This window comes from Lepidochelys kempii, chromosome 10, assembly GCF_965140265.1.
Source record: "Lepidochelys kempii isolate rLepKem1 chromosome 10, rLepKem1.hap2, whole genome shotgun sequence".
Taxonomy (NCBI): domain Eukaryota; kingdom Metazoa; phylum Chordata; order Testudines; family Cheloniidae; genus Lepidochelys; species Lepidochelys kempii.
In genome coordinates this window covers 29,572,286-29,590,580 of record NC_133265.1, presented here as the reverse complement: position 1 = coordinate 29,590,580, position 18,295 = coordinate 29,572,286, and the positions used below count along the sequence as shown (strand labels likewise).

Here is an 18,295-nt window from a genome sequence, read left to right as displayed (position 1 = left end):
CAGCCCTCCGCGGTTGAGAATTACTGTCTTAGACGACATTGTATAAGTGAGTCTCTCTTTCCCAAAAATCTCTTGCAGGCTGGATGGAGCATTTCACTTCTTCAAGATAGGACTTGAAATGTAATGGCTTTTCTTTTTAACATCTCCATAATTGCAACTGCCTCTTTTCCCTTCAGTCAGTTATCCCCCAGGTTTAACTTTCGGGTGGGGGTGTTGATCATCAAGGAAATCTAACTCTCTTTCTCAAGCTTTCACACTTGGCCTCTTTTGGTGCCTCAGCTAGTTCTAGATAAATAAACAATCAAGGTTTTAATCTTTAATGATTTTTGTCTTATATGGCCCTCATCAACTAGTATCTGAGCACCAAGAATGTTTTGAGCTAAGTGGCCCAGATTCTAATATTACTATTTCAGCAGCATCCCTGATAAACTATTAGCTGGGAATGGAACCCAGAACATTGAAGTCCCAGACCTGTGCATTAAGCTAAACTATTTTTCCTTTTTCAGCAGCTCTCAGAATTTGAGACGATTCCCCAGTTGAGATGCCTGAGGGTTTGTATTATCTCAAACTTAATTTGATTTCCTCCAGACTATGACATGGCAAAACATTCCAATGCAATCTAAAATCAAGCTAAAACACAATGAAAAAAAATCAGCTTGCTGTCTTTAAACATTAATAAATTTTAAAACTGAATCTTTTAATTTCCTTCAAGGGTCAGAAATTAAGATGCCCCTAAAAATGTCATTGTTGTGCAGGAGTGATCATATTAGCTTTACCTCTTCCTTTGAACAGCAGTGAAGTGGCAATTGGAGTCTTAATGCAGCTCTACAGCATGGCATTATATTTCATTCATCTCCCTCATACCTTAAGATTACCTAAATCATGACTTTGTGTCCACTCTGAAAGGATTCAAAGACCAAGTGTGTACAGCTGCGTGCAGTATGTGTCTCTCTTAGTGTCTGTGGAGTGGCTAATAAGTGATGGCTGCACCTTTTGAAAATCCTCAGTCAGTAATGTTACAGAAAAGAATTTTCACTTTAATTTCATTGTATTTTGTTTGCTAGGAAATCCCCTCCAAGTGTCTCAGTGACTGTTCCCTCTTGTCATAGCAGATCTCAAGGCTAAGGTCAGACAGTACAACAACACAAAGTTTTCTAGGTGGTATCCATTAAGGACTCATTTGAACTCTGTTAAATCAATTCAGAGCACCATATCACTGTCTCCACCCACCCCGCATTTTCCAGCCTGGGTGATCAGCATTCTATCTGGAGAGTCTTGTCCAGGAATTCCCACATAATCACACTGGGTCCCTGCATTTCCTTTCCTCTGCATTATTTTGGGCTTCCCCTGCAATAGACATTCTTCAAAATATGATCATCTGCTTTAAGGGATTGATTTTCAGTCATCTGGGCATACACAATTTTGCACGTGCACATCTCCACGTGCATCAGGGTGCAGAGAAAGCTGTGCATGCATCAGAATGATTCCCCACACTCTGCAGAGGTAAAATTCACACATCCTTAACTTCATTGCTTGGGTTTACTAGGCTTAATATTATACTAAATCCAGTTCTTGCATTGTGTGTGAGAGTCTGCATGCATGCCTGTTGCAGAAGTACTATGGGTAGCTCTTATGTTTTTTGAAAACCAACCATTCACTCTTTTTTTAAGGAAACATTTTCTTCCCAATTCTCTGGTGGCTAGTTTTCATGATATTAATTTGCAACCTTTTTGTGTCTTTGGCATGGTAGTTCAGTGTGTGTGTGTGTGTGTGTTTCTGTGCGTTTTTAATCTTTTCTATATATACTTCATCCAAATTTAGAAAGGCATTTCATTCCTGAGGTTTTTTCCTTCCGCTCTCCTGCTGGTAATAGCTCACCTTAAGTGATCACTCTCGTTACAGTGTGTATGGTAACACCCATTGTTTCATGTTCTCTATGTATATAAATCTCCCCACTGTATTTTTCACTGAATGCATCCGATGAAGTGAGGTGTAGCTCCCGTAAGCTTATGCTCAAATAAATTTGTTAGTCTCTAAGGTGCCACTCCTTTTCTTTTTGCGAATACAGACTAACACAGCTGCTACTCTAAAACAGTCCAACTGGGCACTCTAAATATACCTAGGGATACTGAAGCAAACTCTTGAAATGGGTGCAAAAATGGATTCAGAAACTGTACATAGTGGAGCACTGATGATAAAACCTGGGACTTTAAAAAAAAAAAAGTGAAAATTTCCCTGTATCCTAGCAACAAAGAGAAAATAAAAGCCCATCAGATTTAGAATTAATTACTGAGCCTTGCCTCTAAGCGTAGATGTGAGTGTATAAAATTCAGCAACAAGGAGTTAATATAATAGAAAAACATTGCTTGTCAATGTTTCCCTTTTGAGAGCAGGCAATACATTGAGAGAGTTTAGTGGATTATTTTCCTCCTGTAATGCTCAGACAGCTCCTATTCACTTTAGTGGATTGTCCCTCAAGGTGATAGGGTTCCTGGGCCTTCAGAAGAGGGATTTCTCTTGGGCTCTCAGCTTCTCCTTGCTTCACTATGCCTATTTAGTCAGCAGAAGCAGGAATTAAGTGGGTGTGTCTGGCAGGTGGGTTTTGTTAAGTGGATGATTAGAAACTACACAACCTGCTAATAAGGAAAAAGAGCTCAGAGAGCAGCCAAATGGCTTACAAGTAAGGCCGGTATTATTGTCTGTATAATGGGAGAGGTGCTTCATTCTACTTGTTTTTTGTGTTACAATTGCAGTTCTGCTGTGGGGAGTATTGCTTTCCAGTGCCTGAAGGAGTTCACCAAATGTATGAACTGTTGTTTGCTTGTGTAGTGTAGTGAAGGGCGTTGTGAGCAGAGAGTCTGAGGATTTGAGGACCGTTGTGAAGAGATCTGATCTTGTATTGGTTCTCTTAAAATAAATAATCTGGGCTCTTTCCTAAATGAAGGCTTCTTTCTGTACAAGACAAGCATCTCCTGTTTGTGGGAGAAGTACTGTGGTGTGGGGATTTGCTGCTATCACTATCCTTAGCCAGAATACAAAATCTTTTCCTGTCTCATTCATTCATTCACTTGCACATGTAAGCAGAGTCAGGATGAGCTCCACCCTGACATCTGGTGGTGAGGTGTGGCAAGTTGTGGAAAAGAACTTCAGGGGCTGATCTCATTTGCATAGGCACACCCCCACCCCTAGAATGAGCCCATAGGTGCCCAAATGGTCACTTTGGCTGCTGTGGGATCCCCAGTGTCTCTGTTATTGGGGCAGGAAGAATAAATTGTTATTATCCTAATTATGGGAATCAAGGACAGTGGAACTGTACTTGGCCTTTTGTTATGATGGAGGGACTCGCCATCAACTAAGTAGCACTCGCTAGGCAAGGGACACGGGTTCCAAAACTCTGTGAAGGGAGAGAGGCTGGAGACAGGTAGTACCTGGTGGTGTGGGCCCGAAACATCAATTGCACCTCTGTCTCTCTCCATCAGAGCTAATTTTGGGTCTATTAGGAGTCTAGCTACAGGTGCTGAGCTGAAATCACTTTGGCCTTATGGTGCACCAGCACTGAGGCTCCCACTACTACAAGCTGAAATCACTAAAGAGCTAAAATTACTAAGAGCTGAAATCACTGAGCACTGTGTTAAGTAGTGAGGAACTTGAAGATCTATTGCAGAGCAGAGCAGTTCACGGGACAGCTGGAGCAGCTTGTGGACAGGTGGAGCAGTTCATGGGATGGCGGGAGCTGCTTGTGGGACGCTGAGCAGAGCGGAGCTGTTCGTGGGACAGCTGGAGAGGCTTGCGGACTGGCTGGCTGAGCAGTTCATGGGACGGCGGAAGCTGCTTGCGGAGCGGAGCAGTTTGTGGGACAGCTGGTGGGGTGGAGTGGAGCGGCTTGTGGAGCGGATCGGAGTGAAGCCCTCTGGAACTGCGGGGCAGTCAGCTTCAGATCATGTAAGGTGCCCCTTACCTCTTCCGCGCCCTCCCCCCCCCCACACACATTTTCACCCAGACTGGGGAGTAACACTCTGCAAATGAACTTTTGAACTCTGGGGCTGGACTTTTGGATTGTTGGACTTTTTGGACTTTGGGTGATTTTTGGGTTGCTGGACTCAAGAGACGTTTGGGTTATTGGACTCAAGAACCCGAGGGAAAGGACATGGCCCAAATTTGCTGGGGTGGGTCTTTGCTCATGGTTTGGTTGATGAACCCTAGTTGTGGTGTTCTTCCAATTTAATGCTGATGTTGTTTACCTCATGTTATTAAAGATTCTCTGTTACACCAAGACTCTGCTTGCAAGAGGGGAAGTATTGCCTCTTTGAGGCACCCAGGGGTGTGTGTAAGATTTCCCCAGGTCACTGGGTGGGGTCTCGAGCCCGTTTTGCATTTGTTTTGATGAGAGGGAACCCCTGTGTACTGAACCTGGCCTTTGCTGCTATCAACTCGGCCTGGCAGAAGGGTTACACACATATAACTTCTGTGTAGTTCAATTATCTATTTTGTTTTCTACCAACTGTTCTATATTGATAGGCAATTCTTCTTTTAAATGAGGGCAAGTTAGAATCTCTTTGGAATTTAATTTGTGCAGGACATTTTGAAGTGTTTGTTAATAACATTTTCCCAAGGCAGCTCTATTTAAAGCAAGTTAATCTTAAAGGGTATGTCTACACTATGAAATTAGGTCGAGTTTATAGAACTAGATTTTTAGAAATCAATTTTATACAGTCGATTGTGTATGTCCCCATTAAGCACATTAAGTCGGCAGAGTGCGTCCTCACTACCGTGGCTAGTATTGACTTACGGAGCGGTGCACTGTTCCTATCCCACAGTTCCTGCAGTCTCCATGGCCCATTGGAGTTCTGGGTTAAGCTCCCAATACCTGAGGGGCAAAAACATTGTTACGGGTGGTTTTGGGTACATGTTGTCAGTCACCCCTCTCTCCATGAAATCAACGGCAGACAATCGTTTTGCGCCTTTTTTTCCATGCAGACGCCATACCACGGCAAGCACAGAGCCTGCTCAGCTCAGCGTCACCCCTGCTGTTGCGTCCTGGGTGCTGCTATCAGCAGACGGTGCAGTAGGACTGCTAACCGTCATCATCCACTGCTTCTGCGGCAACTCTGCTCTCCTGCTCAGTCTCAATAGCAAACTTCTCCATGTTGTCATCATCCACCACTTCCACTACAACTCTGCTCTCCTGGAGCCATGAATCCACCTTGTAGGTCCTCTCGTTCTATATAAATATCTATTCTCATGGCATATGTTGTCATCCACAGCTTCTGCTGCAACTCTGCTCTCCTGTAGACGCCGTACCACAGCAAGCATGGAGCCCGCTCAGCTCACTGCTCCTGTTGTGAGCATTGTAAACACCTCTCACATTATCCTGCAGTATGTGCAGAACCTGCGAAAGCTGGCGAGGAGGAGACGATAGTGCGATCATGATAGCGATGAGGACATGGACACAGACTTCTCTTAAAGCATGAGCCCTGGCAATTTGGGCATCATGGTAGTAATGGGGCAACTGTGGAATGCCGATTCTGGGCCTGGGAAACAAGCACAGACTGGTGGGATTGCATAGTGTCACAGGTCTGGGATGATTCCCAGTGGCTGAGAAACTTTGGCATACACAAGGGCACTTTCATGGAACTTTGTGACTTGCTTTCCTCTGTCCTGAAGCACAAGATACCAATTTGAGAGCAGCCCTCACAGTTGAGAAGCGAGTGGCGATAGCCCTCTGGAAGCTTGCAATGCCAGACAGCTACTGGACAGTCGGGAGTCAATGTGGAGTTGGCAGATCGACTGTGCGGGCTGCTGTGATCCAAGTAGCTAACGCAATCACTGAGCTGCTGCTCTCAAGGGTAGTGACTCTGGGAAATATGCAGGTCATAGTGGATGGCTTTTGCTGCAATGGGGTTCCCTAACCATGGTAGGGCGATAGATGGAACACACATCCCTATCTTGGGACCGGACCACCTTGGCAGCCAGTACATAAACTGCAAGGGGTACTTTTCTATGGTGCTGCAAGCACGAGTGGATCACAAGGGACGTTTCACCGACATCAACATGGGATGGCTGGGAAAGATGGATGACGCTCGCATCTTAGGGAACTCTGGTCTGTTTGAACGGCTGTAGGAAGGAACTTACTTCCCAGACCAGAAAATAACCATTGGGGATGTTAAAATGCCTATAGTTATCTTTGGGGACCCAGCCTACCCCTTAATGCCATGGCCCATGAAGCCATACACAGGCCCCCTGGACAGTAGTAAGGAGCTGTTCAACTATAGGCTGAGCAAGTGCAGAATGGTGGTAGAATATACATTTTGGACATTTAAAAGCTCGCTGATGCAGTTTACTGACTAGGTTAGACCTCAGCGAAACCAATATTCCCATTGTTATTGCTGCTTGCTGTGTGCTCCACAATATCTGTGAGAGTAAGGGGGAGATGTTTATGGCCGGGTAGGAGGTTGACGCAAATCACCTGGCAGCCGATTTCACTCAGCCAGACACCAGAGTGATTAGAAGAGCACAGCTGGGAGCCCTGCACATCAGAGAAGCTTTGAAAACCAGTTTCATGACTGGCCAGGCTACGGTGTGACAGTTCTATTTGTTTCTCCTTGATGAAAACCCGCCCCCTTGGTTGACTCTACTTTCCTGTAAGCCAACCGCCCTCCCCACCCTTTGATCACTGCTTTCAGGGGCAATAAAGTCATTATTGTTTCAAAATCATGCATTCTTTATTAATTCATCACACAAATAGGGGGATAAATGCCAAGGTAGCCCGGGGCGGGGTGGTGGATGAGGAGAGGAGGGAAGGACAAGGTCACACTACAGTTCAAAACTTATTGAATGCCAGCCTTCTGTTGCTTGGGCAATCCTCTGGGGTGGAGTGGCTGGTTGCCCAGAGGGCCCCCCCCACATTCTTGGGTCTCTGGGTGAGGAGGCTATGGAACTTGGGGAGGAGGGCAGGTGGTTATACAGGGCCTTCAGCGGCAGTCTGTGCTCCTGCTACCTTTCCTGCAGCTCCACCAGTTGCCTGAGCATGTCAGTTTGCTCCCCCATTAGCCTCAGCATTGCATCCTCCCCTCCTCTCATTGCTTTCATTTAATGCTTTCCTGGATTCTGCCATTGTTTGCCTCCACACATTCTGCTGAGCTCTTTCAGTGCTGGAGGACTGCATGAGCTCTGAGAACATGTCATTGCAAGTGTGGTTTTTTTTGCCTTCTAATCTGCGCTAACCTCTGGGACAGAGATGGTAGGGGGCGTGTAGAAACATTTGCAGCTGTGGGAGGAAAAAAAACGGGAGAGTAGTATTTAAAAAGATACATTTTAGAGAACAAAGGGAAGACTATTTCATACTGAATCAAGCGATTCACATTACATAGCACATGTGGTTTTGGTACAAGGTCGCATTTTGCCTCTTATATTGAGTGCCTGCTGGTTTGGTGTGAGACATTACACATGCTCAGCTGGGCAACAGAATTTGGCTTGCAGGCAGCCATGGTAAGGCAAAGAGTTTCGGCTTCTTCAACCTTCATAACATGTGGGAATGGTTTCAAACAGCAGCTCCCTCCTTTCCCATACCAAGCAAAGCCTGTTTAAAAAGAGGCCATTTAAAAAGAGGGGCTGCAGTTTTAGGGTTAATGTGCAGCACAACCCAACCCTCCCCCCAGTTCTCTGGGATGGTCGCTAAACAACCCGCCCCCACGCCCCACATAGTGACTTGGCTAGTACCAGGGAAGATCCCTGTCAGCCAGACGCGAACAGCTCAGCATGAACGGGCCTCCCACCACTGCGTGGCTAATAGCAGGGATGATTTCTTTTCAGCCAAAGGCAAACAGCCCAGCAAGAACGGGCACCTCTGAATGTCCCCTGAAACAAATTTCCCGTATTTCAACCACGTGGCCATGAATGATATCACTCTCCTGATAGTAACACAGAGAGATAAAGAATGGATTTTGCTTTACTGCCACCAAAGCCTGGGCCCATTCGCTGCAATGCTTTGTTCTGCAATGATTCCAGACTACTAGCTAGTGGCTTGGCATGGTAAAGTGTCCTTCCATGGACGATGGAATAAGGCTGCCCTCCCCAGAACCCTTCTGCAATGGCTTTTAGAGTACCTCCAGGAAAGCTTCATTGAGATGTCCCTGGAGGATTTCCGCTCCATCCCCAGACATGTTAACAGACTTTTCCAGTAGCTGTATTGGCTGCGAATGCATCCCAAGTCTTCAGGGGAAATCAATCATTAAACATGCTTGCTTTTAAACCCTGTATTATATTTACAAAGGTACAGTCACCAGAGGTGCCTTCTCCGGCTTCATGGTCCGGTAGCCTGTGTTCAGAGTGGCTCCAGGGTGATGAACAGTTCCTAGCTGCCGGGGAGAAGGGTTTCTCCGCATGCCTGCTGTGCAGTATCCTCAACCTCCTCCTCCTCATCCACAAAATCCTCATCCCTGTTGCGTGAGACTCCCCCCTTGCAGGTGTCCATGGACAGTGTTGGGGTAGTGGTAGCGGTCCCCCCGCCTAGAATTGCATACAGCTCATAGACTCAGACATTAAGGTCAGAAGGGATGATTATGATCATCTAGTCTGACATCCTGCACAATGAAGGCCACAGAATCTCACCCACCCACTCCTGCAATAAACCTCTCACCTATGTCTGAGCTATTGAAGTCCTCAAATCATGGTTTAAAGACTTCAAGGTGAAGAGAATCCTCCAGCAAGTGACCCATGCCCCATGCTGCAGAGGAAGGGTGAAAACCCCCCAGGGCCTCTTTCAATCTGCCCTGGAGGAAAATTCCTTCCTGACCCCAAATATGGCGATCAGCTAAACCCTGAGCATGTGGGCAAGATTCACCATCCAGCTATCCAGGAAAGAATTCTCTGTAGTAACTCAGATCCCACCCAATCTAACATCCCATCACAGGCCATTGGGCTTATTTACCATGAATAGTTAAAGATGAATTGCCAAAATCATGTGATCCCATCATACTATCTCCTCCATAAACTTATCAAGCTTAATCTTGAAGCCAGATAGGTCTTTTGCCCCCACTGCTTCCCTTGGAAGGCTGTTCCAGAACTTCACTCCTCTGATGGTGAGAAACCTTCGTCTAATTTCAAGTCTAAACTTCCCGATGGCCAGTTTATATCCATTTGTTCTTGTGTCCACATTGGTACTGAGCTTAAATAATTCCTCTCCCTCTCCGGTATTTATCCCTCTGATACATTTATAGAAAGCAATCATATCTCCCACCAGCCTTCTTTTGGTTAGGCTAAACAAGCTAAGCTCCTTGAGTCTCCTTTCATAAGACAGGTTTTCCATTCCTCGGATCATTCTAATAGCCCTTCTCTGTACCTGTTCCAGTTTGAATTCATCCTTCTTAAACATGGGAGACCAGAACTGCACACAGTATTCCAGATGAGGTCTCACCAGTGCCTTGTATAACTGTTCTATCACCTCCTTATCTCAACTGGAAATACCTTGCCTGGTGCATCCCATCCCCACGGCCATATCACACTGGCGGCTCATAGTCATCCTGTGGTCAACCAATACTCCAAGGTCCTTCTCCTCCTCGGTTACTTCGAATTGATGGGTCCCCAGCTTATAACTAAAATTCTTGTTATTAATCCCTAAATGCATGACTTTACACTTCTCACTATTAAATTTCATCCTATTTGTCATAAATATAAAGGGTAGGGTAACCACCTTTCTGTATACAGAACTATAAAATCCCTCCTGGCCAGAGGCAAAACCCTTTCACCTGTAAAGGGTTAAGAAGCTAAGATAACCTTGCTGGCATCTGATCAAAATGACCAATGAGGAGACAAGATACATTCAAAGCTGGAGGGGGGTGGGGGAACAAAGGCTCTGTCTGTGTGTGTGATGCTTTTGCCGGGAACAGAAAAGGAATGGAGTATTAAACTTGTTAGTAAGTAATCTAGCTAGAAATGCGTTAGATTTCCTTTTGTTTAAATGGCTGGTAAATAAGCTGTGCTGAATGGAATGTATATTCCTGTTTTTGTGTCTTTTTGTAACTTAAAGTTTTGCCTAGAGGGATTCTCTATGTTTTGAATCTGATTACCCTGTAAGGTATTTACCATCCTGATTTTACAGAGGTGATTCTTTTACTTTTTCTTTAATTAAATTTCTCTTTTAAGAACCTGATTGCTTTTTCATTGTTCTTAAGATCCAAGGGTTTGGGTCTGTGTTCACCTATGCAAATTGGTGAGGATTTTTATCAAGCCTTCCCCAGGAAAGGGGGTGTTAGGCTTGGGTGATATTTTGGGAGGAAGACGTCTCCAAGTGGGCTGTTTCCCTGTTCTTTGTTTAACACACTTGGTGGTGGCAGCATAGGGTTCAAGGACAAGGCAAAGTCTGTACCTTAGGGAAGTTTTAACCTAAGCTGGTAAAAATAAGCTTAGGGGGTCTTTCATGCAGGTCCCCACATCTGTACCCTAGAGTTGAGAGTGGGGAAGGAACCTTGACACTAATACTATTACTCCACTTTACAAGGTCATCCAGATCTTCCTGTATGATATCCCGGTCCTTCTCTGAATTGGCAATACCTCCCAGCTTCGTGTCATCTGCAAACTTAATTAGCACACTCCCGCTTTTTGTACCAAGGTCAGTAATAAAAGAATAAATAAGATTGGTCCCCAAACCGATCCCTGAGGAACTCCACTGGTAACCTCCCTCCAGCCTGACAGTTCACCTTTCAGTAGGACCCGCTGTAGTCTCCCTGTTAACCATTTCCTTATCCACCTTTCAATTTTCCTATTGATCCCCATCTTTTCCAATTTTACTAATTCCCCATGTGGCACCATATCAAACGCCTTACTGAAATCTAGGTAAATTAGATCCACTGCGTTTCCTTTGTCTAAAAAATCTGTTACTTTCTCAAAGAAGGAGATCAGGTTGGTTTGGCACGATCTACCTTTTGTAAAACCATGTTGTATTTTGTCCCATTTACCATTGACCTCAATGTCCTTAACTACTTTCTCCTTCATATTTTTTTCCAAGAGCTTGCATACTACAAATGTCAAACTAACAGGCCTGTACTTACCCGGATCACTTTTTTCCTTTCTTAAAAATCGGAACTATGTTAGCAATTCTCCAATCATACGGTACAATCCCTGAGTTTACAGATTCGTTAAAAATTCTTGCTAATGGGCTTGCAATTTTATGTGCCAATTCCTTTAATATTCTTGGATGAAGATTATCTGGGCCCCCCGATTTAGTCCCATTCAGTTGTTTGAGTATCACTTCTACCTCAGATATGGTAATATCTGCCTCCATATCCTCATTCCCATTTGTCATCCTACCACTATCCCTAAACTCCTCATTAAAGACTGAGGCAAAGTATTTGTTTAGATATTGGACCATGCCTAGATTATCCTTAACCTCCACTCCATCCTCAGTGTTTAGCGGTCCCACTTCTTCTTTCTTTGTTTTCTTCTTAGTTATATGAATATAGAACCTTTTATTATTGATTTTAATTCCCTTTTCAACGTCCAACTCTACTTGACTTTTAGCCTGTCTCACTTTATCCCTACATGTTCTGACCTCAATAAGGTAGCTTTCCTTGCTGATCCCTCCCATCTTCCACTCCCTGTATGCTTTCTGCTTTTTCTTAATCACCTCTCTGAGATGCTTGCTCATCCAGTTTAGTCTACAACTCCTGCCTATGAATTTTTCCCCCTTTCTTGGGATGCAGACTTCCGATAGCTTCTGCAGCTTTGATGTAAAGTAATCCCAGGCCTCCTCTGCCTTTAGATCCATAAATTATTCAGTCCAATCCACTTCCCTAACTAATTTCCTTAATTTTTGAAAGTCAGCCCTTAGGAAACCAAAAATCCTAGTTGCAGATTTATTTTTGTTTATCCTTCCGGTCAGTATGAATTGAATTAGCTCATGATCACTTGAACCAATATTGTTACCTACAACCATTTCTTCTATACGGTCCTCACTACTCACCAAAACCAAATCTAAAATGGCATCCCCTTTTGTTGGTTGAGCAACTACTTGATGAAGGAATCCATCAGCTAAAACATCCAGGAAAATTTGAGCCCTATTATTATTACTAGCACTCGTCCTCCAGTCTATATCTGGGAAGTTAGTCTCCCATGATCACACAATTCTCATTAGTATTTATTTCTTTAAAAACCTTAAAGAGGTCTCTATCCATATCAAGATTGGATCCCAGCGGTCTATAGTACGCCCCAAACATTATCACACTGGAGGCTCTAGTAATTTTCTTCCCCAGTGTGATTTTTGCCCAGACGGACTCTGTCTTATCCATTCCGTCGCTTCTTATTTCTTTACATTCTACCTCATCATTGATATACGATGCTACTCCACCACCTTTACCTTTATTTCTGTCTTTCCTAAACAGCACAGACCCTTCAATACCTGTAGACCAGTCATGACGACTATTCCACCTTGTTTCTGTATCCCTAGAATATCTGGTTTCACTTCCTGCACCAGTAGCTCTCGTTCCTCCATTTTGTTACTGAGGCTCCTCACAATGGTGTACAAACATCTTAATTTTTGCTGTTTGGCCTCGCTCACATTCTTTACCCAATTAGGCAAGGGCATTCTACCGCCAGAATGACCTATTAGACTGGTATCCACATTGCCCTTCCTCCTTATATACATTCTCCTACCCACGGCTGTATCCTTTCTTACTTTGTTTTCTTCCCTCTCAATATTAAAATCCAGCTTGGAGTTTACCTGGACATCTCCCAACCATCTTTCCCAAATTTCTAGTTTAAAGCTCTCTTAATCAGTTGTCTCAGCCTCCATCCCAGAAGTCTATTTCCTTCCCTACTTAGATGAAGTCCATCCCGAGAGAACTGTCCTCTGTCCATGAATGCCTCCCAGTGGCCATACATCCCAAAGCCCTCCTTATAGCATCACTGCCTGAGCCATCTTTTGAGCATCATAATCTTGTCACACCTTTGTTGCCCTTCTCTCGGAATAGGCAGAATCCCACTAAAGATCACCTGAGTCTCGATTTCCTTAAGCGTCTTCCCCAGCCTGGCATAATCTCCCTTGATATATTCCAGCGAGAATCCATCAGTATCATTTGCTCCCACACGAAGGATGATCAGTGGATTCTTTCCCGCTCCCTTTAGGATCCTCTTCAACCTTAGGTCCACATCCCGTATCTTAGCACCTGGTAAACAGCACACGCTTCTATTCTCTGGATCAGCTCTGGTTACAGGCATGTCCATCCTTTTCAGTAAGGAGTCCCTGATCATGTAGAACTGCCTTTTCCTGGTTATGGTGCAATTCTCTGGTCTATCCTCTGTTCTCTCTGGCTGCAAGTCCTTTCCATTCCTATTCTCCCTTGTAATCTTCTTCAACCCATTCTGTATCCTCCTGGGGCCCATATTTGGTGTTGTCTTCATTGACTCTTCCCTTTTCCTATAGGAGCAGCATGTATGGGGCTGATGAGCTCTGCATGGTCACCTGTGCAGATCAGCTCGCCACGATGGCCAAACAGGAAATGAAATTCAAAAGTTTCCGGGGCTTTTCCTGTCTACCTGGCCAGTGCATCTGAGTTGAGAGTGCTGTCCAGAGGGGTCACAATGGAGCACTCTGGGATAGCTCCCAGAGGTCAATACCGTCAAATTGTGTCCACACTACCCCAAATTCGACCCAGTGAGGTCGATTTTTGCGCTAAACCCCTCACTGGGGAGGAGTACAGAAATCAATTTTAAGAGCCCTTTAAGTCGAGAAAACAGGCTTGGTCGTGTGGACAGGTGCAGGGTTAAATCGACCTAATGCTGCTAAATTCGACCTAAGCTTGTAGTGTAGATCAGGGCTTAGTTTTTCTTCTTAAGAGACAGATTCTGATGCCTTTATTCATATTCACTAGTATTATATACTACTGAAAGCATAGGGACTACTCAAATAGTAAAGTTACTACTCAGCTTGAGCAAACGTATTAGAATACAGCCCTAAATGATCATGATGACTTAAGCTTCCTCTCCCTTTTTGCTAATACCCAAGCTATCTTGAGATGCTCAAGCAGGCATTTCCTTAACTCCCTGTGAACAAGTGTTTCATTCTCATGAAAGCCTTTATGCTTATTTTGTAGCATGCCTGAGGTAAAGGTGTGCTTAAGCGCCAACTTTCAGCTACTGATTCAGATGCAGTGTTTGGGGATGGTTGGATAGTTGCCTTTTTAAAAATCCTTATCTAGAGGTATTTAGAGAGGAAGTTGAGGTGTTTTTTATGTGAGAGTGGTAAAAATATCCCAGAAAGTCTCTTCCTTCTAACACTGAGCAGGGAACATTAGCAGGATAAAGAAACCAGTATAATCCCTGAAACTTCTTTCTCTGCTTTTCTGCAGAGTTCCTCAGTGAGTCAGCAAAACCACTACCTCTTCCACAGCAAGATAATCATCTGCAAATAAGTGGGAGTTTCAGGCAAACATTGTTTGCCTATTACAGGCTTCTTATAGCTGTTTACATGTGTACACACACGTGTGTGTGGGTGTGTAGGAGCCCAAGTAAAAAAACCAATTATTGCTGTTGCTGCTGCTTCAGAAGTACTGAGCACGGCAGCTGGAACTGGCACCATAGATAAGCTCATCCAATTTGGGGTGAGGTCCGAATAAGGCCTGAGGGTAGAATCTCAAATCTTGCAAAGAAAAAACATAATTTGGATTGTATCTAGGCTCAAATATGAAGCCCAGGAACAATCTGCATCCATACAATGCCACCCCAAGCCCCTTTAATAATTGCCCCATTGCAAATGCTCAGGTACTTTTATAGTATTAATGCTATTAGTGTTACAGATTCAGTAACAGCTTCTCCATGCAGTTTGGAATACATACATTATGAAGATAGTGATCAACTGGGTTTGTTGTCGTGGCAGTAAAGGTGATATGTACGCTATATGCTATTTTAAAAAAAAATGTATTTCTAGATATGCTTTTACTGTTCAAATGCTATTAAATCTCATGCTTCAGGGCATGCATTGTAGAAGTGAGAAAGGAACTTTTCTTCCATGTGCTGCATTGCATAATTAGCTGGGAGCTTGCACAGCAGTTGCAGGCAGTACTGGACAGGTGAACTGTAAGACAGATGAATTGATCCACTAGGTCAAATTCTCTGTTCTTATTAATTCCCCACATGTTTGTTTTCCTTCAGGATCAACCAGCCCTACTTTAAAGATTGGTGGAGATGCGGGTAAGCCTAGTCCTTCTCTTTAAAGATGGACTTTCCCATTTGGTACTATATCAGGCTTGCACATTTTGTTGAAATGAAATTGATAACTGGCTAATATGATAGGAATATTGTACTTGTGCACTCTCTTTTCAAAATGTAGGTGTAACAGTGCAAGACTCACCCCTGCGGTGCCTCCTGCTGGTCTCTCAGGCAATTAGCTCTTCCAGCCTCTGGAGCATCCTCTGCAGGTCAGTGTCTCTCTGCCACTGGCCCCCGTGTCCCTCCCAGACCCCGGTGCCCCTTTTCCTGGGGTGCTGCCCTGTGGTAGTACCCCCACAGTCCCTCCTCAGGGAACTCCTACCCACTATCCCCACCTCGCCTCAGTCTTTGGCTACTGCCAGTCACCATTGAGCCCCTGCACACTGGGGCGGACTGCAGTGTATAAGCCAATCATCACAGGCAAGGGGGGTTTGGACCTGCTGCCTCTGCCTACCTTTGGGCTGCCCCCTGCAACCCCAGTACCTATCTGGCCTTACACTAGGCCTGCAGCCTGCGGAGTTTCCAGGCTGGAGCTCCCCAGCTCCCTTGGCCTTCCCCCAGCCCTGCTCCACCTCAGGTACTCTGGTATGCTCCCCAGCAGCCAGGCCCATCTCCCTCCACAGCTAGAGCAGACTCTCTGCTCCTGGCTGACTGCCCTCTTATAAGGGCCAGCTGAGCCCTGATTGGGGCATGGCCATAGATGAACCTGCTTTCCCCAATCAGCCTGGGAACTGCTTGCTCCCAGCCACAACCCTCTCCTGGGCTGTTTTAAGCTCTTTAAGGCCAGAGCGGGTGACCACCCCGCTACAGTAGGCTTATAATGTAAGAGTGATATAATCTCAGATATTGCATGTTATATGATGATAAAGCAGGGCCAAACTTTTAACTCAGGAAGCAGCTGATGATAAAAATCTGGATAATTTTTGACTGAAGAAACAATGTCAAAGGAAGACAAAAAGTAATACATATCTGAACTACGCTGTGGAAAAACTCAGGAGGTCTTTGGCCATAATTCCTTCCCCGGAGAAAGGTGCGAGTTCAACCCCTTCCAAAAGTAGCTTCCTCTATGACTTTCTTGTCATAGTAAAGCTCTGTGGTGGTGTGGAATAACCTTCTTATATGAATCTTTTCCAGCATGCTGTTAGCGGACCCTTCAAATCTGGGAAGGTTAATTATGTTCGGCTTCTATTACATTTCCCCCTGGTTTGCCCTTTCTTATATTCCAGAGGAAGTGGCACATCATCATGTCTATCTAGTGTAACGGTTGAAACAATATGTAGAAGCATTGTTGGCTACTGGGCTATGCTCATGATTGCTGTTCAATTCTGGTCCTGAAATAGTCAAGAAAGACTACAAGGAGAGGAAGAGAAAAGGGGGAAGTTCAAAGGAAGGCAGGAGAGGAGCAGATGAAGGGGGAAGGTTGGATATTTGCAGGGTGACTTTGGCCAAGGGTCTCTTCTGAAGAATGGAAGGGTCTTATAAAGTGAGTGGCTGGAACCGTTCCAGATGAGCCTGTAATGGAGAAAAAAGATGATGTTGACCTAGCATCCCCCCACCCCACCCTTTTCTTGGATAGATATGAAGTCCTATTAGAAGGCCCTGAGTAGGAAAAAGGTTTGGGTCAATACCATGAACGAGCAGCATAAACTGGCATGAAAAATCCAAAGTAGTTGGTGAACAACCTATCACACTGATTAACAGTGGGTGCCAAGTCTCTGTCCATTCTGTCCTTCAGTTTAGAATGGCAGATTCTAAAGAGAGAGAGTCTAGAGGAGAGCAACAAATAAGCTGAGTCTTCAAATATATAAGGACTGTTATAAAAAGGATGATTATCAATTGTGCTCCCTGTCCACTGAAAGTAGGACAAGAAGTAATGGGCTTATTATTCTTATTAGTAGAAAGGCAGATCTAGGTTAGATATTATGAAAATTCTTTCTAACAATAAGGATAGCTAAGCTCTGGGATAGGTTGCCAAGGGGGACTGTGGAATCTCATTGTTGGAGGTTTTTAAGAACAGGTTGGACAAATACCTGTCAGGTATGATCTTGGTCCTGCCTGAGCACAGGAGGCTGCTGGAGTCTATGACTACTTAAAGTCCCTTCCAGCCCTACATTTCTGTGATTACACTGGTAGATCTTGAAATGCCATAGTGAAGAAGGTATATGCATTCACTGTGTTTTGTGGACAATCTTGTCATCTCTTGTGATGCAGAGATCTATAGTGGATTGTTCACACAGAAAACAGTACTTACACAGAAATAAAAAGAGTTAAAGCTTAGGGATAAATATCAAAAGAAAAATGAGAGCTCTACTAAGTCAAGTAGAAAACTTTACTAGTGGGGCAAATGTTAAGCCTTTGGAAACTAATAAATGTCTTTATTTTTTCACTTCGATATGCTTAAAGCAGAAACAATATTGGTTTATGGTTAAGTCACTGGGCTGGGATTCAAGAGAACTATGTTCCGTTCATGACTATTCCATACAGACTGAGAGCACTTGGGAAAGTCATTAAAGTCTCTATGTCTCAGTTAGTGGGAATAATGCTACTACCTTCTTCCCACTTGTTCGTTTTCTCTGTTTAGATGGTAATCATCTGATTTCTGCCAATGTGCAATTAACCGAAAAACATTTCAATAACATTTTTAATTTTTATTTTGGTCTGAAAATACAGCAACTTTTAGGGGAATTAAAATAGTTTGACTATTCTGTAGTCATTTATTTCACGGGTAGGTGGGTAACTCTAATGTTTAAAGAAATCTAAATATTTGATGAATCAGTGCATATCTCCCTATCCGCAGCTATTTAACTTTCCTGTAAAGGAAGCAGATTTTCTCATTAAAAACAAGTTGAGCAGATCTAAATGCAGTTTCCACTACTGTGCTACACCATTTGCCTTTATTTCATTATAAGCAGAATCTATATTACTTTTAGTTGAAAATAAAAGACATTTCTTATGCATTTCCCAGCACTTTTTTGTTAGTACTGAATCTTGGAGTCTTTGACCGATGTAAGACTATAATTGAACCAAACTAATCTACACCTTAGGGCAATGTAATTTCATTGATCCCACCTATACATTATTATTGTTGCTTAAT

General features: G+C 44.0%; 1 protein-coding gene across 11 annotated transcripts in view; it reads left to right on the top strand.

Annotated features, from left to right (window-relative positions):
• The window catches only part of RBFOX1 (RNA binding fox-1 homolog 1), a 2,436,731-nt gene that overhangs the window by 235,592 nt on the left and 2,182,844 nt on the right, over positions 1-18,295 (top strand). The window lies entirely within an intron of this gene.